The 23,740-nt window shown below is 38.3% G+C and overlaps 1 protein-coding gene across 1 annotated transcript in view; it reads left to right on the top strand.

Annotated features, from left to right (window-relative positions):
• Nucleotides 1–23,740, top strand: part of ST6GALNAC3 (ST6 N-acetylgalactosaminide alpha-2,6-sialyltransferase 3) — a 215,333-nt gene that overhangs the window by 27,811 nt on the left and 163,782 nt on the right. The window lies entirely within an intron of this gene.

Raw genomic sequence — 23,740 nt, 5'->3', positions numbered from 1 at the left:
TCACTCTTGTATTTCCACTTGGCAGCTTTAATCTGACCTTTGTCCTAGCCAGGACTTAAGCTTTTTCCATAATTCTTAACAAATGAATGTTTCATTCTTTGAAGCTCTCTGACTTCCATTCCATTTCTCTGACCTAGATTTTGGTGGTTGGGATTGATTGCTGGGATGATCTAAGCTGCTGTCTACTAAAGCCTTAAATACTCTCCTTTGTATAATGAGAAAATTATTCCTTAGCTTCTTGTTTAGATTGTAGTCAGGAGAAACAAATGCAGATGCTTTTTTAGCTCCAGTTTTCATTCTTGGTGAAGTGATGACCCAGCTTGGATTTTGCTTAGAAAAGAAACAATAAAAGTGTAAACTGGATTTGCTGAGGCAGCAGACCTAGGAGAGATGAGACAGCTCTGTGCCTTGTGCTGTGTGACACCCAAGGCCAGGGAATTGTTCTTCAGGCAGCTGGTGACAGTGACACTGCTGGGCTTTAAAAATCTTGGAGTGGTGGGTGCTGCTCGTAATGTGCTGTCTGTCAGTGTCTGAAGTCCTGGAGGAATGTTACTGCGGTTTTGGAGACAGTCCAGGAGTGCCGTGTGTTGACGTTTGTTTTGCCCTTTTCACTTATTTTGTTTATTTTTTTTTTTATCCCACCTTAATTTTTTTTCCTTTTTGGTGTGGGTTTTTTTTTTCCTTAGTTCTTTTTTTTCCTTTGTCTTTTGCCCCAAGCTGTAAGCAAAACCAGGAAGGCATTATAGAGGTATATTAAAATATTGCTGTGGCTCTCAGGTGACTAAATACTTCTGCAAATAAAATCTGAAAGTTTGGAGGACCTAATTTACAGTTTGGTGAATGGATTGGGAAAAAGCAATATGATAAACTTGCTAGTGAAAAATGAAGCTTCACTGTTTTTGACAGAAATAATTTACATATGGTATTATCTGCCTCTGTGTTCACACACGGAACACTAAATGTAAATATTACCAAGATCTGGAAGAGAACATGTAATAATGAAGGATGGATGTGTGCATGAGAGAAAGGGATGTAAATATTTGGGCTGATCCCAGCCCACATCTGGCTTTCTTACAACACTGAGGATATGGGCAGAGAGGAAAGACTGTTGATGGGTTAGCAACTGTACACATGTTCCATTAGAATTCAGTCCTTTGTGGGATGAGAGGAACATCTTAGTGTCTTGGCTTATGGCCAGCAGTTACCTGAAGATTTAATGAAATTCCATATTATTAAAATAGGAATCTGGAAAGGCAATGAGTGGGTCTGGTGTAGGGAGGCAGTGGTAAACAGATAACACCTTTGGTTATAGGTAACTCATAACACACCTTGGTGTTCATGTGTTTTCTCTCTGGGAATCCCTCTGGTGACAGACACACCCATATCACACCATGCTGTGGGGAAGTTTTGCATTATCATTCATTAGATCCAGCCTGTGTGCACTGGTGGCTGTAGCTGATCATTATTCCACATTTTCATTCTGCTGCAGAAGAGCCCATATTGAGTTGCAGTTGTCTTTCTTCTGATTTTCATGGTTAGGCTCTTGCATGAAAGGGTGTCTGCACTAATTTTATTTTGAGGCCTGGTTTCATTGCCTTTTTACAAAAGTGAATGTCAAGGATGACAGAACTTTTATTTTCTGTTAGCCTTTCTTAACCCTTTGCCAGTGCGCTGCAGCATGCCGTCCCCTTTAATTCTGTTGAGTATAATTAATGCAGAGTTAGAAATAATGATGCTTCATATTTGTTTTTATGAACAGCTTTGTCTTTTTAAAGGCTTTGTCCTGTAGAAGCCCCTTGAAGTATAAGGTAGAAACAAATATGGTTGTCATTGAGTAGGCCAATGCAGCGTCCTAGCTTGTGTCTTAAGACTTTTCTTTAAGAGATGAGAAATGATTGTCACTTCTCTTTCCCTTGTAATGAATGGTAACGTTTCTAATAACTGTAGATTCTCAGTCACATCAAGGGTTTTTTTAGTAGTTTTTTCAGCATAAATGCAGGTCTAATTACATGAAGATTCACTTTTTGATACCTGTGAAGAGACAAACATGAAACAAAAAGCATTTATTTTTAGGGATAATAATTTAATAAGGGTGCTGCAAGCATACTAACCCGACTTCAGGTTCTCTTATTAAGTGTCTGCAAAGGAAAAGAGGTTGCCAACACTATGAAGTCTTTTCAATTAAACCTGAAGTCTTGTGGTGCAATTTAGAGCCTGCTGTTAGTGGTATTTAATGTAATGGTGCGGCTGTAAGTATACTTTTGAATGACATCTGTTGCTAAAGATTCTATAATTTTAGACTTAAATGTTTGCTGGGTCCTAATTCAGCTGCATTTTCAATTGTTTCTCTATTCATATGGTAATCAGGCTGCTCAAGAGTTGCTAATTATTACTACTGTTGTTTAAAGAATGCGGTGAGGAAAAGCATGTCTGTGACCAGATGCTTTTAGAGATGTAAGCATTAAGATGATAAAGCTCACATAATTCACAGCCCATCACGTGCAGGGAGATGATTAGAAAGCAGCTAAGCCTGTCTTGTCAACTTTCTAGCTAAAAGGAGAAAAAAAGTCTGTATTTGTAAGCAACATGATAACATTTTACCGAGAGATGAATGTCAGCATTTCCATAAATCTCCAATTTAGAAAATTAAAATACTTTGGGGGACCATAAAGGGCTGAAGCTGACGTCTAGTTTCAGTTCTGTGCTGCTACAGAAGGCAGGCTGTCAAGGACGTTCAGTTTAATTGCTGAGAGAAGTCAAGCACAGAATTAAAAGAATGAGTAACTCTAGTGATGACGATTTCATGTTCTATGTGGATTCAGCTTGTAAACTTTCCTCTCCCTGTCTTCTTTTATCTTTCTACCTTCACTTCAGGTCCTTCCATCTGCCTCCTTCCCAATTTGTTTTCACCACTCTTCCTCGGTAGCTCTGGGTCTGCTCTACTTTTGGTGCTGATAGCAGCTCTAACAGGCAATATGTGCATTTCCCTGGAAAATCTGGCTGTGCTCTGGCTGCTGCTTTGGAGCTTTTCATGAGCACCTGCCAGTTTGCAATCTGTGCCGATAGTCAGTATGTTACCTTTGGGCAAATGGCTGAGATGCCTTTCAGTCTTCATCTTCCTCTGTGACAAAAGATGCTTTGCTACCCACATTCCAGAGTAAATAGATCATTATTTTCTGGAAGTTTCCAATTACTGACTGATTTGAAGATGGACAATGAAAAGCAAGCTGAGTCCCCTGCTCACTCACCTCTCAATTCGAATTTCCTTTTTTCAGTTTTTTCCTATCAGCTTCAAAGTGTCACCTGATATTTTCTTATTATTTTTCTTAGGGTCTGGTATGTGCCAGTGCTGCAGCCTGGAGGAAGTATCACTCCTGCAGAGCTGAGTAGGGAAACACTGGAGAAAGCTATTTAGGAGACAAGATAAGGAATAGATTATTTTGCACTGATTTGGCTTTGACTTTGCCTGCTCATGTGTCCGTGAGAATAGAAATCCAGTGAAACAGGTTGGAAAAAAAAAATTGCCTGTCAGAAACAGGCAAAGTTACCGGGTGATAAGAGGGAATGTAATTACGTTGTTGCGCTTTTGGACTCCACTGTCTGACAGTTCTCACACAAGAGGGCGCTCCGGGAATTTTAAAAGAAATTGGGATCTGTTAGGACTCTTTTTAAATGCATGTGTATTTTAATGTGCCGTTTTCTAAGCTCTGGTGCTTTAGCTAGAGTTCAGTCTCCCAGCCTAAGAAAGCAATGTCTGCCTTCTGTATTTACCCACACAGTAATTAATAGAAATATCTGTTCTTATTATGACTTACAACCACTAAATGCACTCGGTGAGAAGGAATGATTGGCAATGAATCTGAACAGCATAACCATGCAGATTTTGTGAACAGCTATATAAATATTTGGTATTTACTCCCGTGTAAGAGGTAGTGTTTGAATAATGTCAGTCAGAAACATGACCTAGTTTTCATTTTCTGACAAAGCCAATCCTTGTATTGGGAAAGCACTGTTACATTTCTAGTACCTGGTAAAAAACCTCTGCTTTTAGGCTAATATAGAAAAAAACCATTGAGAAACCAGAATCTCCACATAAAATCACAGTGGGAATGTTGTGCTGTAAAAATTTTTGTTTGTTATTGTGGGATGTGGGTTTGTTGAGTTGTTTTTTTTTTTTTGTTTGGTTTGCACATTAAAGTAGTATGTTCAGCCAAGAACACTGTCTTGGGTACAGTCAGAACACAGGGTAGGACATCTGGTCTGTAGCTCAGTTTGGAAGACAGTAATAAAGTGTGGTGATACAATTGTGAAAGGTGAAATTCCATTTCTTACTGAGCTTGTCTCATCTGTTGTCACTTAGGTCTGATGGCATTTGAATGCTTGCTAGCCTGGTTAGAACTTGGACTGGATGATGTGAAGCTGAAAGACTGTGTAGGTCAATTAGCATCACCCATTTCTTACCAGTTTCCATGCTAAGAAATGTTAAGTATTAGTGAGAGAGCACTGACTTTCTGGGAAGACAAATGTGTTAAATCTGGTTCTGCTTTTCTTGAGGCTTGTGGGAGCAGACTCTTCCACTTCTCCAGAAATGCACACCCTTTCCCATGAATTTCTTACCTCTTACCTACTCTGTTTTTGAAGGAAGAACACGTGCTTAGCCATAGCTAAGCACAGGTTTTAATGCATTTGTTTTTCAATGCAGTGTTCTTCTAGGCCTTTTGTGAGTATTGAGACAGGCAATATTTTTCTCCTGATGTCTGGGCATGCAGATTAGTGCGCTGTCTTTCAGGACAGGAAACTGGAGGGAATCGGTCTTACCGTCTTACCTTCCCAGTGAACTATCCTTTGTTTTGCAAAATTAACAGGTGAACAACCATAAATAATCCCATGACTGGTGCTATAGCTGTACAGTCCTGCTAAGTTTGAGGATATTTTTCAGCGTCTGTACATGTGCATGATTGCTTCTAGGAAGGTATTTAACATTCAACCTCTGTTTTTCCCTGGTAATGAGTTCTGTGGCCTAGTAAGCTAATGTGTTAAAGCATTTGCTATTAATTCACTTGTTTTGCTTCTTATCTTCTGTCTTTCAGATTCAGTGACTGGCCTTGTTCTTCACCTGTTGATAGGCTTACAGTCCTGGACAGGACCTCTGTCATCACCCCTGTGATCTTGCCCAAAGGCAGGATCAGCTGTATTTGCTCCTTTGGGCTGGTGGTTGTCTAACTAGTTCCTAGCACCTTCAATAAGCCGGACCTTGCAGGCTAAACTGTTGTATTTCATTACAGTCTGAAAACGTTGTCCTTATCGGCCTTGCTGAAACTTAATCCCTTTACCGCTTGTACTTTTATGTGTTTGAAGCGTATCATGTTGTCATCTCTCCTTCAAATTAATGGAAGCCTTTACCCTGGCCTTTCCCAATATTTTTTTAGGATCTCTGGTCTGATCTTCCACATTTCTTATCATTCTCTGGATTCCCCATTTCATTTCCCTTTTTTTCATGTGTGATACTTAGAAGCAAGAATGATATTTTAACTGATATTTTAGTCTTGCATTAGAACAAAAGTATTTTCAGATGCTTCTGGATAGAGATCCTGTATGACACTTATTTTTTTTTAAAAGGCAGAGGCATTTTAAGTTGCAAATTGTCTTTAAAGGAAGTGTATTTCAGCTGTGCTATTTTCATGCTCTTAATCAAACTTCCAGCGTGATGAGTCCAGTCTTATGTCACCTTTATAAGCAGGCTCACTCCAGATTTTTCAATTGGTTACATGTGCAGCTGCTGTAGAAATCCAATTCTTCTGTTTCTTCTAAAATGAGGGTATCAGAACTGACTTTGTATCATTTGCTGTCAATTTTATAATATCTTAATACTTTCAGTAGTTCCCACTCCTTCACAATGTTAATCAATTGCTTTATTTATCTTCAATCTTTAATCCACCATGAACAGAGCTGTAAAATCCAAGGTTTGGTTTGTTTTTTCTTGCAGTGCTTGTATTTAACCTGGAAACTAGCAATAATAGTTTGAATTACTCTCTTCTACATATATTACACTTCTCAAAGTTTCCCTTTTATCTTGATGGGGAAGAATTGAGTTAATGATGGAAATGTCTCTTGTACCTACCATCTTCTTCCCTTTACCGAAGTAATTACATGTTGTGTTCACATGTTGCTGTTCTACTCCTAGACTAGTGTTTTTCCCTTTTCAAAGGAGTTTTGAACATAATAGTAAGCACAAAACATAGATTTTTTTTTTTTTTGAGAAGAAGGAATAGATTGAAGGTTTTCCAGCTTCTTGATCTGTCAGATCGAAGTGAGTCTTGTTAAAAAGGAGCTTGCCTTTTCCTATTTGTTTTACATTATGTGCTTCTCACCATGAATTGCACCAGTTCTTTTTTGATTCACATTTCCTAAATCTGTTTTATATTTTCTGATCTGAGGCCCACGCAAGCACAGCACATGAGAAACAATCAAAATGTTAATGTAATTTTCAATTACTTTAAGCCCAGCCCTAGTGCACTCTTCCTAGAGAATGACCTTCATTTTTGTCCCTGCAGGGAAGAAAACTTCCTTAGGCAACTATAGGGCATAATATGCTACTGTTTTTTAAGCAGAATTCCCCATTGATTTCTTCAGGGAGTTCCACTTAAAATGCAACATCACGGCAGAGCTCAGTCTGGTTACATATATCAAATGGAAGGATGCAGTTCACATACATTTTTGAATCCTGTGTCTAAGCTGCTGTGGCCACTAGAGGGAATGAGAGATCTCACACGTTTACATTTCAAAAGAAACATTTTTTTTTCCTCTGGTTGTTTTTAGATTAATCTCTTAGAAATAACTGCTCATCTATATTAGCTCATTTTTTTAAATTATAAGAAAATAAATCATGTCCATAAATGTTAGTGATTCTTAACTCCACTGTGCGTTTTCTGGCTCTTCAACAAAAATCAGGTTGGTCCCAGAGAGAATTTGCAAATCATCAGTACAAAAATGAAAAATAACAGGGATTGGGGTTAAAGAGATGTATTTCTTCTGCCCCTCTGAGAGCTCTAGAGCTACTGGCAAAATACTGGATTAGTGTTGCAAACTGTTGGGGCCTTCACTGTCAGACTGTTTATGCCAGCTACTAATGACTATAGAGCAGTAGGCATTTTATGTTACTGAAAAATCTAAATTGCATTCCAGACAGGTTGACACTGATGCTTCAAATTGTGGGTTTGCAAGATGATAATTCCTAATCTCAATAGAAAAGAGGTGTCAGATTCAGTTTTACTAAGGGACTGATTGTACTTTGCCTTTTAAATCTAGAATGCTACAGAAACAATCCACTCTTTTTGGCTTTAAATGTATTTTCGATTACCTTTTTTTTCTGTCTGTAAGTAAACATAGTGTACAGAGCAAATGTGTTCCTTTAAGTTTCTAGTTACCCATTCTCTAAGCATGACTTAATCTTACACAACCTCAATATTTTCTCTGTCTTACCTGTCATTAATCCTGAATATGCGTCAGGAATTGAGCATGAGGATGTTTGAAAGAGATGATACTCCAAGAAATGGGGACTTCTTTTGGGGAGGGGGTATTAAAAAAGTCATTTTCTGGATTACTGTTAGATTCACTCAAGTCTGTGGTTCTTTGTTTGAAGAAACTGGGGGAAAAAACTAGGAATGTTAGAGTAATTTAGTGTTTTCCATCTATTTCCACATAAGCACATGTGTAAGTAGAAATGTCAAGATAGTGTGAACTTTGTCCTTCACATATCCAGAATGCTATTAGGCTAAGTGGTTCAGGATCCTAAAAATAATGAAATTTAAAAATCTGATGTTATGCTCTACAACATTTGTTGAGGTTCATATGAATTCTAGTCCCACGTGCTCCAAAGGATAGACATCCTAAATGTGTAATACAGCTAACACAACAAGCCAAATTGTTTAAATATCCCTTTTGAAGGGGGAGGAGGAGTGATATTGGTGAGAAATCCTAATAATGAGAGCTTTTGGGGTGTTTTGATAACAGCTACTGTAATCATGAAAAGTGGTGAGCATGCTGTTATAGCCTTTTCAAGATGAATAATGTTACACTTAAAAAGAGGCTTAGGATGAATTTACTGATAAAGCAAGCTTTTATAAGGTCTTCTGTATATACAATACTTACTGGCACTCAACCAAATTATCTAAAAGAAATATGTGCATGCCCTAAAAGAAATAACTTTAGGCTGTCTTATGGCTTTCAAAATACATACTAATTTAAGAAGAATAGATCTTGGTATCTTTTGTCCTGAAATAACTGGCCTAACCTCAGTATTTGTACAGTGTATATTTGGATCGCTTGCGAATATTAACATGATCCAAATTGTTACCCTGTGCAAACATTTACTAAGGCAATGTGAGGTAGAGTCTGTAGTTTGATGGAACTTAAAATGCCAATTAAAAATGATGACTTATTTAATGCCAACAGGCCATACCCTGCAGTGCTTACTCAAGCAAAATGCTAATTGACTCCAGTGGGAGGTTTGCTGAAGTGAGAATGGTGGAGAGAGGAAGAGGAATAAGCAAAGGCACAACCCCAAATATTACTCCAGGCATCATAAGGGGCAGCATCTTGTATTCCCTGGCACCAGCAAGGAGCCTGTCTTGCTTACAGAGAAAGATTGAAAGAACAGGGATTTCCCTGCCTATCTGGATATTCCCTCACTTTAGGGAATATTTTTGGTGAAAGCTGGCTGTTCATTGAAAATTGGAGGTTTAAAGTCAAAGAAATAACTCGTGAGCTTCTATGCGTTTGCCCAAATGGACGTGGAATGATGAAATGGAGGGTAAAAAGGGAGATGGCATTAAAAAGTACCCACAAAAGTAAAACTTTACAAGAATCTGTTTTTTTTTTGTTTGTTTGGTGTTTTTTTTAACGATCTAGAAACAAGATTCCTCAAGAAAACAAAGTTGCAAACAAAGAAGAAATGTGATTTCCATCTCTCTTAGGCTTTATTTATGCTCTTCTGGTTCTCCATGTCCTGCTTCCTGAAGCCAGAACAGCCTCTGCATTTCATTGTGAGTTAGTAAGGTGTGAGGAATGTCATCCAAGTGATGTTCTGTTTGCTGTCCTCTGTCCATTGTTTGACAAGTACTTTGATGGGCTTTTTGAACTGCAAATAAACTCTCTGTTGAAGATTTTAGTTGCTACTACTTGAGATGTGTTATATAGACAGACAAGTTGGAAGGTTTTTCTCTGGCTTTGTCACTGGAGTTATTCCTAAATGCTTTTGACAGTACCAAAAACCCTAGAGAGCAGACCTGATTGATTACTATTGACTGACAGATTAGTTGGTTTGTTTGGGTTTTTGCAGGTAGTAAGTTACTCTCTATTCAGTGTGCACCTATAAATTACAATGGTTTAGTTACCTTTATTTTTAATAATGTTTTAATTTAGTATGCTTCTTGCACAGCTTTACTACTGCTGCATTTAAGTCAGCAGAACGACTTTATTGCAGACCAGTACACATTAAGAGGTGTGTGGGAAGATGTTAAAAATAGTAAGACATACTTCTAGAAGTTCTGAAACCTAAGACAGGACAATTTAATAGACTTGAATTTTCTATATCTACATATTTTTAAATTATAAAAGCTTAAATGTGGACATTTGTAATGGACTATATAGCTCTCTAGTAGTCTTTGGTTTACCTTCTCCACTTCGTCCTCAGAAAACAGAAATGTCTTAAGTATAAGGGAGAAGTGAAAGTTGAGTTTATATGGTCATCTTGAAGACCTTTGCCATTTATTGTCAGAAATACTGGGGTTTTCTGCTAATTTACTGTATCATCGTGAGCAAATTATGTCTTGCTCAGATTTACTATCTTTGTGACTTTATTTTTAATTTTTTAAAATTCTTGAATTTTGCTAATTATCTTGTGAGATAAGCAGATGATCTATTTAGGGAATAAAAAAACTGCTTTTATGTGCAGCTGCTGTTCCTGCAGTGGAGATGTCAGCTGTTGCCTTGGTGGTAGAGGATTTAACCAGGGGGCATGGGCATGTCTAAGGGACAGGAAAGGTCCATGTTCAATGCAGGTTCATTTTTTCATCCTTTTCTGATCTCCATACAAGAGGAAAATTGGTAACTCTGCATTGGAATGCTGAGCATTAAGTTTAGAGAAGGAGCAAATATAAATAACAGCTCTGTTTTTAGAGATGACATCTCCACCTCTGTGGTATCTTTCTAGCACAGAGTGTTGAAGCTATCTGAAACTCATTTCCCTTTGATGAATGTTGGGGGTTTTCCTCCTCTTTGTGATCTTGTTTCTTAAATGACAGATACTTAAGAGGAGTGCTCAGTTGATTTAGAGCTCTTTACTCAATGCCATCTAAAGCTGTGCTTAAATCACTGGAAATTTTTGGAATGGATCTTGACATCAGCAATACTGTATTTCGCAAGAATTGTACTTAAGTAAGACTTTGTGCTAGATCACTGCTAAAAACGAGAAATGTGCAGTTACCATAAATTTTTTGGTTTTTTGGTAGCTGTGTGACACTCCATTGTCATACTCCATTGTGACTGTGACAGTTGTCACACTGCCATAGATCACGGTAACAGCAGTAAATAAACTGGGCAATAACCCTGTATAGATGGTGCTTAAAATACAGCTCTCATACTGATGTGCCCCTGCTCCCAGACAGCTGTTTTAATTGGTGCCGTGTATTATGCAAGTGTGTAGCATTTACATGGCTACATTTAGATTTTAGTATTTACTATGCTTAAAAGCTAGTAGTTTTTTAAAAGTGTCTAATTCTGTAATTATAGTTAGCTCATTGTTAATTAGTAATTTATTTTTCTGTCAAGAGGCTTTTTAAATAAAAGTTGTAGTTTGGTCTTGTTTTTCTTTTTTATTGATAGGAAATTTCCATGGACTATTGAGAATATTCTCCAAGTCGTGAAAGATCCTGCTTATGTTATTTCATGGAGTTTCTTTCATAAGAAGAGGTTGGTTTTGAATTTCACAGTGTAATGAAATTCAGCACCATCAATATAGTGCACAGAAATACAGTGCTTTGCTGATCACTGAAAACAAAAATCCCACCCCATGAGAAAATTAAAGTTCACTTCAGCATGTGAACAGACTCTCACCAACAGTTAGTAGTACTTATTCAGTGTTTCCTTATCAAATGCCTTCTACTAAATAACTGCATGTCTTCTAAAAAAAAGGAAATGCCAAGGCAATAATTGCATAAAGGCCTTGGATTTTATGTGATGGTGGTGTTTGTGTTCTGTTGCTTTAACGTGAAGTTGTTAGGAGAGCTGACAGCTATTTAGGTGGCTCATAATAAGAGAATGTTTCATGTAACAGCTCTGGTTTTGTAGATCAATTTTTCTATTGAATTTTTGCATTCTGTATCTGAAAATTTAATTTATTGTATCAAAAACTGATTTAAATAGACTTGCAATTCAGGGCTGACTTTGATCTGTCTCTGACTAAAAAACTGAACAGCTTTATCTTTCTATCATTTTATTTTGCAGTAGTGCAATAGCTTCAAGTGCTTAAAAACCACAGTGATTTAAATATTCTCTTTCTTATCTTTTCTGTGGTTTCTTTAATTTAACAGTTCAGGTAAAGTGATGAAAACTGTGCAGACTTAAAAAAAAAAATTAATGGTTGATTGTAAACTTGAGTGAAGTTTAAAAAACTAGGTAAGATTTTCTTGCCTTTGGCTGTTACCTTTAGTTTCATTTGATTTCCACTCGTGTTTTTTGTGGAGGTTGTGTTTTGAATGCATATTTAAATACTTTACCATGTGCATGGGTGTCTGCAGGGCAGGTGACTGCTGCAGTTCTGCTGACATTAGAGGCCTCCAGTGATCCTAAAATCAAGGCCGTTCAGAGCTGGATTCCAGGGCAGCAGCAGATGGTTCTGGGGGCTAAACTGTACCCACTTAAAGTGTGATGATTGGCCAGTATTTTATAAACATTTTTTTTTTTCACCCTTAAGGTTTGCTTCTTAGTAAATATCTTATGTGTGGCCCTTAAAAAAGACATGCTCGTTAACAAAAATGGGTTTAAATGAGTTTGTTCTCCTGAAAGGCTGCCTGTTTCCAAGACCTGTGCCAACTGAAACATGCCCTACTAATTATGACTGTAGGGAGACCGAGCAAATAAAAGACTGAACTGTGCTTGTGGCAGTCATTCATTGCACAAGAGGACACACATGGAATTTATTCTCATTATTACTTTCACAGCTTGGACACTGGGGGCTTTTCTCTTTTGCTCTGGTTGTGCACTCTTGCTGTTTGAGATGTCCTGTTGAGCATCCTTTTATGTTTCTTAGAGATTGTAAATGTTTGTTTTCTAAATTTGTTCAGTTTAAAGAATAATAATTATATTTGCTTTGTAGTAACTGTGCCATCTAATCCATATTAAACAGTGCAACTATACATGTAGAGTAGTTTCCAAGGAAACCTCACCCCCTCTCCTGCCCCTGAACCCCTCCTGGAACTTTAGAAAGTGAAGTGTCTTACTTTAATCACACCCTATTTTTGCCATCCTAATCCTGAACTCATATTTCCCACAAAATTACAGTTTTTAAATGCTTTTGCAGTGCTGTTGTGAAGTTTATCATGCACCAAATGATTTAAGATACGTAAATGGTATTGGAACAAATTACTGCCTTCATTATGACAGACAGCAGATGAGTACATTACACTACTTAGTCTCAGACTCTTTAACTAAAATACTGTGATTGTTTTCCATCTAGTAGTTCTGTAATTACTCTTTCTTTATGTTCACTGGAAGAAGTAAGACAGCATTTATTTAGTCTTTTTAAATGGCACAATCAATATAAATCTTGTGCATTGTTGGGAAGATGATCAATTATTTCATTTATGTACCCATGTGAGTAAAATGGTGGTTTAGTTGGGTAAAATTTGGCAAAGATACTTTCTTGTTGTTTTGATTTTATTGCAAGATTTCATGAGGTAAATTTCAAGAAGTTGAGCCTATTTACTGGAGTGCTGATAAGATCTAAACTTGTAATTTGAGGAGTGTCAAATTACACCCATACTTGGATCACTAGGTACCTGCTTTGGCTTACAGGTTAAGGAAGAGAAAAACTAATGACTCAGTTAAAGAGAGGACTGACCAAGGTTTGGATTTGTGTGTGTGGAATTCTCCCTCCGTGGTTTACAAAGACCAGAACGTGCTGCTGCAGTTTCACACCTTCAGAAGGGTGTCTGTTCATTATTGTTCAACTTGCTCCCTGTTTCTAGGCTTTCCAGCTCTGTAGTTTTGCTGCATGTGCTGGGCGGATTTTCTGGTGATCAGATGAAGTAAGGGAGGTGGTCTGCTCTGTGTTCATTGCTATGTGGAACCAAATTCAGATTCATTTCATATCAACTGCAAATCAGAAAGTTTTGTCTACTGTGCTGCCATCTAAGAGAGCCAATAAAGACATGGTGTCTAGGCAACTTCTATATTTCGTTGGTTTAAAAAAGGCATAAAGTTAGTGCACTGATAAAATGCTTAAGAGAACTGTGTTCTGAATTGGGAACTGTGAGACTGTGAGATAAAGAATTAGGAAACGAAGTTTTATCAGATATTTTCATATTTCTAACAAGGTATTTGGACTTACCAGCATGTGCTGTGGCAAAATGTCAGAATTTTATAAATGAGGGCTCAGACACTTTGTGCAGACAAGTATTTAATGGCATAATTGCTGGTATTTTTTATTTTATCTGTGCTTTGCTTTGTAAGGAGCTTTCAGTGAAGTTACACATCCCCACACAGGTGCAGGCACAGAGGCAGCCTGGAGCAGTTGGATCTGTGACTGGTTGTGCCCTTTGGTGCATGGGCTGTGCTCCTGCTGGAGCCAGCTGCTGGGGATGGAATTGTGAGAGGATCTGGGGAAGAAGGGGATGCTGCTCTCCTGGGATGCTGAAATGATCCCATGCCATCAAAAGAAAAGTGTTTTCATAGAGGTATTGAGGAGGAGAAACTGGTACTTAATGTAAGCGCGTCCTGTTCAGACCAGAGAGTGTATCTGAGAAATGCCGCATCTTTGCTCACTGAAGTTTTCAGAAGTCTGGTAAAGTCAAACACACTTCTCCAAGGACTCTTTGCCATTGCTTTGAATTACTCCTAAAGAAGTTACTTAAAGGGCTTGGAGAACTGAGATGGTAAGGAATGTAGTGCAGAAATAATTGATCCTTTTGGTTTATTAGGTTGTGTCCCTGTTGTGGAAGTTTTGTCAATAACAATAACACTGTGGAGATGTCTGTCTGCAGTTAGTCTGTAGCTAGATCAAACATTTCATGGGGTTCCAGCTATGTGATTTCTCCCTGAAGAAGGTGATGTATTATTTAATTTGTAACTAAGTCCTGGGACATCTTGAAGAACAGTGTTGTTATTTATCTTTGCTACTGCAGGCAAAAGTTCACTGGTTCTGTACAGCACTAGCTTGAGTTTGTGAAAATTGGACTTGCATACAGTTGATAATGATTTTGGAGTATTTTCAGAGCAGAATTAAACAATTAACTTTTAAATTTGATTTGAAGGCGTAGTGTATTTGAAGGAAACCTTTGAGTATGGTGTTTGCTGAGTTTGTGCTTGTAGTTCTTACAGAGTGATTTGATTTGTATTTCATAATATTTTAAAAATGTATTTGCTTTTAGATACCAGCCTAGCACAAGAAAAATATTTCTTCAGTCTGTACCAACACTCCAACTTTTTTCTCTAGGGGTAATAAAGATATGTTATCCTGGAGCCAATGCTGAGGTGTGTTACCTCACAATTAGCATGCAAACTTACTCAAGGTTGCTCTTTACAACTGTTTGGATGCTGGAGAATTAAACTGATTCTATGTTGACATTTAAAATGCTTCAGCACCCCATGCAAAAATCTGTTGCTGCAATTGGTATGCTGGCTTTTCTGCATTAGTCACATTGTGCAAAGTAGTTTCTGATGCTTTCCTTCAGTAACCTTCATATGGTAAATTAAACCCTGAGTTCTAAGTATCTGATTGTACTGACCTTCACTTCAAGGAGGTTTTTTATTTAAGCTTCCAGCCTTCCATCAGACAGAAACACGATTGCCAATAAAAATAAAATAAACACCTAGTCCTGCACCTCCTGCACCCTCTGCTTACTTGAACAGAAGTGTTCATGAATGTATAGCTCTTAGTTGGGCAAATACAGGCAGCCTGCCGACTACATTTACATTTTAAAATTTACTGCAGCGAGGGTCATTCCAATTCAGAAGAGAGTATTTGGTAAATGAGTTGGCAAGCAGAATGACTGTAGTGTTTAAAGGAGCTCTGCCAAGAATTGGCTGAAAAATGTTTGTTGTCTGGTTGCACCTATTGAAATGAGAGGGGAGAAAAGACATTTGGATTTGTTAGAATAAAATATATAAGACTCCCTTAATCAGTGAAGAAACTGCCATATTCTAGCATGTAGTTCCTTGTGATCTCTGCATTGAAAATATTAACAAAGTGAGAAGAAATTTGATGACCAATAGCAATCAAGGAGAAAATATCTAATGAGTGATGTAGCCATAAAAGACAGTTACTTTGATAACTATTCTAGAGAAGTTCCAAAACCCTTTTCCTGAAATGCCAGTTTAGTGTAGGCTATGCAGCACATTCAAAATATGTTGTGAATAGGTCAGGACAATATGAAGGAAAATCACCCTGAAAATTGGGAGATCCACATCTATTGAGAGAGCTGGGAGTTTATTTCTCTCACTGTCAGTCATGCAGTCATGGGATGCCAGTGTTTGTACCAAAGTGTTTGTCTCTTCATCTTGTGGCAAGTGGGCTCCAGTGAGCAGCACAGTCTCAGGATCTCTGGTTCTTCATCAGAGCAGTTGAGGAATGGAGCCTCTGCCCAATATTTGTATGACACTTGTAACAGGAACACAGAGAAACCCTTTGAACTGTGTGCAGTTCAGATTTTACTTGTAGGAAGTAGAGACTGGAGGTAATTATTTACATTTGTCTCAGATTAGCTGTTTCCTGACCTTCCTAAAAGAGATAATCTTTCCCTGTTTGTTCTTTTATACAGCCATCTATTTTATTTATTCTTCCACTTCCTAAATGGAAAAGAACAGTAGGTAGGAAAGGAAAAGCTTTGCTTTTTGAGTGGAAACCGGAAGAACATGGCTAAGGAGTGCGCTCTCTTCTTACAACTCAGGGTCTATACCCAGATTAATGAAAGGGACCCTGGGGGTAAAATTCAAGGCTCTTCCAGACTACAGAAGATGGTGTGGTCCAGAGGTGAAAAACCTCCCCAGAAATTTCCCTGCCACAATCCTCTGCCACTTACAGTAAAGGAGATTTAGTTCTAATCTGGCACTGTGTGATTTGTTTTGTACTTAATGAGAAGTTAGCCTCACATTTTACTCTGGTTCAGGGATATCTCTATGGTCGTACTAGCTAAATATGAAGCATAGGATTAAATTTTTAGTCAGGAAGATTTTTTTTGTATTTATTGAAACAAGGTAGGACATCTTTGTGAAAAGAGTAGATAAAAACCATATTTTCTTAGCTGTATTGTCCAATCCTCAGGATTTTTATGCTTGAAACAGTTGCAAGTTAATACCTGGCAGTAAATACTAAATCCATGTGTGGTGACTGGCAGATTAAGCACTAGGGATTCCAGTGGAGATTAGACCACACGTTTTGGAAGTGCAGATGTCAGTACTATTTTATGTCACAGTGCTGAGTTTAGCTGCCTAATGTTTTGCGTATAAATAAAGGCTATTATATCATCCTTTTCTTCTTTATTTTTATTTTTTCCTTTTTTTTTTTTGGTGTCCCATTTTCTCATTTTAGTTGCTTCACAGTGGTTCTTTTGGCTCTGTTGATCCTGACAGAGATCAAGTGATAACTGTGCAGCACAAACATGAAAGGCACTATAAGGCTGTGAGCCCATGACATGAGTTAGGCAGGTGGTCTTCTGGTTGAATCTGAGAGAGGAGGAGAAAGAGCTGGAGAATTTGAGAGGGAGTTGAAATCAGGTAATTTAGTGGCAGAATAAAAGTAGGGAAACAGAGATGGAAAGACTAAATGGGACGTGGCTTTGGGAAAGTTGAGCCATACAGGTATGATACTTTTCAGAACTCCCACCTTTTAACTGAGTTGCTCACAGTTGGCTAGATAATGTGTTTATGTGCTAATATTAGATGCACTTCATGAGAATGCTTATGAATCCATGCAAAGTCGTAAAAGAAGTATTTCTGGCCTTGAAGCCTTAAAATCAGTGTGGGGTGAAGCGTGCATAAACCCAGCAAAGTGAGAGAATGGATTCGCTTTCACCAAACAAGAGTGCAGCCAGTTCTAAACAGAACTGTCCACATGTAACAGATCACCACCACTCACTGCTGCTTCAGGATCTGCTGAACAGGAACAAATGGTGCTAAAAAGTCCAGTAATATCAGCAGACCTGTTGTGTCACATACATGCCATTAGTGACTCTAGTTAGCTTTCACTGCACTCCAGGGATGGAGCAGTGCTCCAGGGGGACAGTGGCCTTACATTAAACACTGCGTTTAAGGAGAAATTGTCTCCTTCTCTCAAAATAATTGTTTTGCTCTGTTTTTGTGAGATGTTCTTTAATCTGTACCTACTGGAAGTGTGCAATTAAGGTTCCTTGGCCTGTTTCTTTCCTCCAGTGAACCCTGAAAGAAACTAGCTTTTATTATGTAGAACTCTGCATTAATGTGATGATTATATTATATTTCATACGTCACGCTTTCTGATAATTGCCTGCCAGGAACGAATTCCTGTTCCGCACGCTGCCTGTACTTCTTGCGTGTTTTGACTTTGGTGAAATCAGAGTTCCTTGGGAGCATCAAAACCAGGTCGTAGCTGACATCTGGATGTGAAATAGGTCAGGTCAGTGTAATCTCCAGGAAGCTGATGCAGAGAATTCCCTTGCCTCTCTCAGCAGTGATTTGCTTTCAGACCAGTGATCATTCAGGTTTTTCCTCTGGCTTAGCCTGGCTGGAGCTCTGGGAGTGTTTTATCTTTGTGTTGCAGAGGTGTGGTTTGGCTTTTGGAACTGTCTGGACTTCTTTTGCTCATTAGCTCCTGGCCATTGCAAAGGCTTTGCGTAACACTGGTGCTTTGGCTTTTTCTGTCCTGTAGTTACAGTAGGCTAAGTATTTCACTCCTTAATTGAAGTACATAACTTTCAGCTTTATGGAAGTTATTTGGGTGAGACACAGTTGTATTTGATACAGAGGTCAGAAAGGATGTGTGCTTTGCTATGCAGGAGGAATTATCATTTTACAAGTCTCACTCTCAGCCTTCAGGTAGCTGAAATTAGGATTAGTCTCCCTCAAGCGGTCCCTTGTGCTCAATCCTTACTGTGAGTTCAAGGACGAAGTTAATGTTTTGCCTGTGCTTTCTCCAGATGGAGATGTCTTCAAAGAATTATTCTTTTCTTCCTGACTGCAAAGGAGAACAACTCTTCCAGCAGCTTAACCAAAAATATCTGCCAGCCAAGGAAGTAATTAGCAACCAAAGAGTTTGAAAAAGCTATTTAACCTTTTCAAATAGAAGACCATGTCTTACTTATTCCACATTTTTTCTGAAGTTGGACTTTTTTTTTCTTCTAGCGCTGCAGAAACAATTTTCATTGGTTAAGAACCAAATTGCTTTAAAGGGAGGTGGATCCTCCAACACTGCAATAATGTTGAAGGGATAGGAAACACAATAATTGCAAGTTCTGCAGTATTAAAGCTCTTAGACCTAGTAATCTCTTGCAGTTGTGCCGCTTGCAGGAGCTGGAGGACTTACTGGAATCTACTCTGCTTAAGCTCACGCTTCTGCCTAAACTAGTTTGTTTGGGAAGTGTGGCAAAGGGATTATTTTTTCTTTACCTGGCCTTCCCAGACTCAAGGTTTCTTGCATAAAAAATGATATTTTAATATTTTAAAAGGGCTTTGAAAAAAGACTGTAAATTTCTTCACTTGTGGGATGCAGTATTTATTTAATCTACTACTTAAAAAGTGATACTTTACACTAGATAGCTCCAGTGCTATGAGCACATTCTTGGGACACAGCCAGACGTCCTGGTTTCCCCACAACATTTACAAATGCACAGAGGAGATCTCTGCATGATTAATTCTGATTTTATCCAAGGCAGTGAAGTCCATTTTCATGTAAATCTTTTGTATTAGTATTCTTTAATAATTAGTCAGAAATGTGAACATAACTGTGCTGACTGATGAGTAATAAACGGTGGCTGCTTAAGGAAAAGACACGTGAGCCAGCAGGGACTGAAATGGGACCTCAGGCGTGTAAAGCATCCTCCGTGCAGCTCCAGGGAGAGGGGGGTAGCAGCAGTGAGCTGTGACCACCAACTCCAGCAGCAGCAGAGGATGGAACTGTGCCTGTGGGCCCTGCTGAGAGCCAGGGGTGGTGGCACAGCCGCAGTGGTGACGCACTGATTGACAACGCCCTTCCTGCTGGACCCTGGCTGGAGCTGGATCCTGGCTGGAGCATTCCATGAATGCAGCCATACTCCCCTGCTGGGACACCCTCTCTTGGGAACCTGTCCTCTACCCTTCTGATCCATCTGAAGAGGCAAAGCTGAAAAAATGTGCCATTCCTTTTGCCTTAATTATACTTTAAAAATTTGTCTGTATATTTATATAATAAACGCAAGTCAAGGAAAGGTGAAAGAAATGGTGCTTTAATGGCAGAAAACCTATCTGATTTTGAAGGTGTGAACCTTTCACAGTTTAATTTATGTTGAACTGCTAGTGACCTCAATTTTTTTTTCTTAAGCATGTCTGAATCTTTCCTTGGAGTAAAAAAAAAGAATTCTTGATACAACAATATTTTAGGAAAATTTACCGTTCTCTGTTGTGGTCATCTGGTCACATCTCAAGAGCATATTATGTCCTCTTCAGCATTCTCAGTTATGACTTGGTTTGTTAAGAATACATTTACATAGCTCTTTTGGTGAAATATATCACAATCCTCTGCAATTTGTTTATGAATAAGTTAGCATCTGCTAAACAGATTTGTTCTGCAATTTGCCTTGAATGGCTGACTGTCTTCAAATGTGGCTGAAGTCAGGCCTAATAATCAGTTGAAGTTAAGGCTGATGTTCAGCATAACCCTGGATTCATAGAGTCATTAAGGCTGGAAAAGACTTTCAAGGTCACTGAGTCCTGCCTTTAGCTGATCACCACTGTGTCAACTTGGTGTCTCATCCCTTTGTTTCTTGAACACCTCCATGCCTTCAAACAAAGGAATGTAATATATATGTATTCTTCTCCTCATTTTTGACTTCTGATTTTGCTGTTTGTCAGTGTTGGGGTAATTTTACAATGTCTGACCATTTAGCCAGCAATCTGGAAGGCTTTTTCTGCTTTGTGTTAATGTCTTTCCTTGTGCTTAGACTGGACGGCATTGTGTGAGTTACATTTGTTCACTGGGCTCCGGTATCTTTTGTTGACTGAGATCTATGAGGCATCCATTACTTGTATTACACAGGTGTGAATTAATATTTAGAGAATTTCTTGTCTCAGTGATAATTTCTCACTGAGATTCAGCTACCACCATATCTAATTGTGCCTTGTGTCATTACCTCATGGCTCAGGTACACAGGGAGGGAAGGTCTTTGTGTTCTTGGGATCTTGTATAATTGGGAAAGAGCCTCATCCTAGGAAGGTGCTGGATGTAAGCCTGAGTAACCTCAGCTGTACTGGATGGCAAGTCAGTTACGTATACCTCAGTCTTTTTTTCTTGGCTTCTTTTTTTTTTTTTTAGCAGCTCTCTGGTGATTTATGGTCTTTTCACTAGAGTGGTTTCCTGTCCTTGAACCAAACTTTTCACATGCAAATACTGCTACAAGACATTTCTTTTCAATCAGGTGTGTGTTTTTCCTCTGGTGATAGTGACCTTCACACACAAGGTACTGACTGTCCCTTTTATAGGAATGATCCTTCAAGCACCATCTCACTGGCCTTATGTGATTTTCTTTTCAGTCACGTACTTCTTCAAGGTGGGATGATTGGTAATAAGCTTCATGCTACCTCTGATGGCTGTATCAAGTTAAAAGAGACATATTCAGGCTGCATCTTTATTTTTCATCAGCCTCATCTCTCATAAGAACACTTTGCTCATTTTAGCATTGCCAGGAGCAGCCATCCACTTGTTTTAACTGAAGGCACTGATTGTGTTGTCTCTACTTTCTGAAACTTCACTCTGAGTTTATTCTTTGCTGCTTTTGTATATAATTATAATCTGTGTACTTCCTTCAGTTTTATGGCTGTTTAATTCAGTTTGTCTTACAGTAGCTTTACGTTATTTTCCTGCATAATTCTGAGGAAATTTGCATGATGTTGTACATTTAATTGTTTGAACTTCGTGCACATGTGTCTCTTGCTCTATACCTAGTGTTGTCTTTGCTCTGCAAACAGGCCTTTGCATTAATGTTACTCATGCAAAATGCTGTCTCCCAAGCCACTGATCCCTGTTCCTGCCTGCCTCAATATGTTATTTGCTTGTCTGGAAGCTGAGATACAATTATTCACTGTACCACAGTTAGTGCAAATGAACCCTTATACTAACCATTGCATTACCGTCTTGGGTATTGCTTCTTCTGATTTCCTCACTTCTTGGTATTGTTTATCCATGTTTTATACTTCAGCATTTGCTTTTTCCTTGTTTCCTTACCTTCTGAGGTACTGCATGAGTGGCCCCCAAGCCTGTACCACACGTCATCTCTGGATGTGGTATTGCTCACTAGTTTTACATGTGTCTGTACATGTTTATAATAGAGTTCCTGAGTATTCTCACTTGTTTCTTATATTTGTATTTCCCCTTATTAATCTATTGCATGTTAGTTTATAAGATTTCATAATAGCATGACTTGGCCATTTCACACAGCTTGGCAACTGTCCAATCTGCTTTTTGTCTAAATGCATTATTACGCTTTCTTGGTAATTGGACAGAAATTGTGGATTGAAAATGCTTCTAGAATTCTATGTAGGTGTTCCTGGTTTGTGCTGAAAAATCCAAATACTGTTTGTTGCCTGTGGCAGCCATTGCCCATTACAGATGATAATGTGACTACTTTTATTCGAGTTCTCTCTGTCAAACTTCACTGCAATTTTTCATTGTGATCAGAAGAGTTTCCAGTTTCTAACTAAATTCCTTTCACATCAGTATGCTCAGGGACAGGTCTCTGGTCCATTGTCATGATTACTGTTTGTTGTTTGTGTGTGTGTGCAGGAGGGACACACGCAGTATTTTTAGCTTCTGATACCAGGTATCTGAAGAAGCTAATTCCTTTCTGTCACCAAGTTCACTGCAGGAGAATAAATGGGGATGGAGCCAAGGAGTCTAATGTGAACTTTTTTCTGTTTCTCTATTTCCCCATCTCTTCAAGCACTTTTAAAATGGAGAGGTGTCTAGATGTTGCCTCATATATGAATATGCAAAAAAATAATAGCAGAATAATCATAAAACAACAAGCTTGAGAAACTATTATCTTTCTGGTTTGGTTTGGCTTTTTTTTTTTTCTTTTTAGTTATTTTTCCTGAAAATGAATTGGACAGAGACTGGTTACGTCCCTAATGAATTGGACAGACTTTGCAAGAATTTCTTCTTCTTTGCTGTGCAGTATAGTAGTTGAAGCTTATCACTATTGAACTGCTGTTAGCCTGGGCCCTTCTCTTACATAATCTGCTTTCTTTTGCATTTGATAAAATTTGCAGTGCTCTCATGTTTATGACCACTGAGCATTTTAAAAGTCAAATCTTCTGCTCTTGCTGGTTATCTATAATGCTGATATCCCACTTGAAAATATTGATGCTAATTCCACAGAAGTGCTGGAACATGGTGTGTATGTGCTGGTCTCCCGAAAGGTCCAGGGTTTCCCAAGGAATTCACCTGAGTGCAAAGCTGTTCAGGTGTCTCCTTACTGTCAGCCTTACTTGCCTTATTCCATTGTGCCCCGCTGGGAGGGCTGAGCCTGCCTAGATCCTGTTCTGCTTGTGGCCACGGGCAAAAATGGGAACAGAAGAGATGTTGTTTTTACTAAAAGTTTACTTTGTAACCTTTGGCTTGTTTTGAAATGTAAAAGTTAATTATTTCTAAAAATAATTTCCTGTCTTAATTAATTGCTCACCTTAGAACTCACCTCAGATTCTTCTTTTTTTCTGTTAAAAAAGAATTGGTTAAATTATGCTGTGATTTTCATCTTGGCAGTATCCTCAAAGAATCTTAATTGATCAGAGCTGAGCTTTTTTCCCTCTTCTGGAAATGGATCAAATTTTTTTTAATCAAGTAAAGTTAATTTTGTTGTTCCTCTTTTTGATCTTAGGAGAGCAGTCTCCATTAACTCAAGTTTGTCTAAACTCTCTGGTACCCTAGGGCATGTACATGATCTTCTGTGTTAGAATTACACTTGTGACTAACCCTAGGAGTCTACCTTGGCCTGAACCTGTTTGTGGAAAAGCCTCTTCTGAATTCTGTGAGTGATCTGGGTATCATGATTTTCTGCCCTTCTAGATACGTATCCCTCTCTTTTTAAATAACGTCTTCAGTAGTGGTTGGATATAAAGTAGAATTGTCTTCTCTCACTAAAACTTCTTTATTTAACCTCAACTTTTTAAGTAAATATCTGTGTTTTGTAAAGATGTCTTAGTTAAAAAGCTTTATTGATGTAGCTGGAAAATTTGCATATAGGTAGAAGCGCATAAGTATCATTCATAATTCTCCATTTGTCCTGCTACATGTAGATGA

The sequence above is a fragment of the Zonotrichia leucophrys genome, chromosome 8, assembly GCF_028769735.1.
Source record: "Zonotrichia leucophrys gambelii isolate GWCS_2022_RI chromosome 8, RI_Zleu_2.0, whole genome shotgun sequence".
NCBI lineage: Eukaryota > Metazoa > Chordata > Aves > Passeriformes > Passerellidae > Zonotrichia > Zonotrichia leucophrys.
The sequence above is the reverse complement of the archived record's forward strand: the minus strand, read 5'-3'. Positions and strand labels throughout refer to the sequence as shown.